A 431-nucleotide genomic window follows, 5' to 3' on the forward strand; every position below is an offset into this window, starting at 1 on the left:
TTCACAGTTCACAGTACTGCCCCTTAAAAAGTAAATTTGAAGAATATGTAATTGCCCAATCACTCAAGATTGCTTCAAGTAGTGTTGTCTTTTTTTAAAGGTGGTAATTAGACAGACATATCACCAAAAACAGACATTATAAATGGTGGAATTGCTCCAGTTTTAAAACAACAATCAAGGGGACTGTGAGGACACGAAAACCATGTGACTTTGGTTGCAGAGGATGCTTGCTGGGAGCATAGCTAAAGATGAAGAGGCCAATGTGTGCAGCCATGTCGAAGCAGTAGGCTTCGTCTACTTTAGTGGATGGGCATTCAGTTATTGAAAAGGTCTCTTCTGAGAACTGTGAACTACAAAAGAAATCAAAACCTTTTTTTTTTCTTTTTAAAAAAACCACATAATGAAACTGCTGATAAAAAAAAAAAAAAAAA

Source organism: Mus pahari, chromosome X, assembly GCF_900095145.1.
Source record: "Mus pahari chromosome X, PAHARI_EIJ_v1.1, whole genome shotgun sequence".
In the NCBI taxonomy this organism is placed as follows: Eukaryota; Metazoa; Chordata; class Mammalia; order Rodentia; family Muridae; genus Mus; species Mus pahari.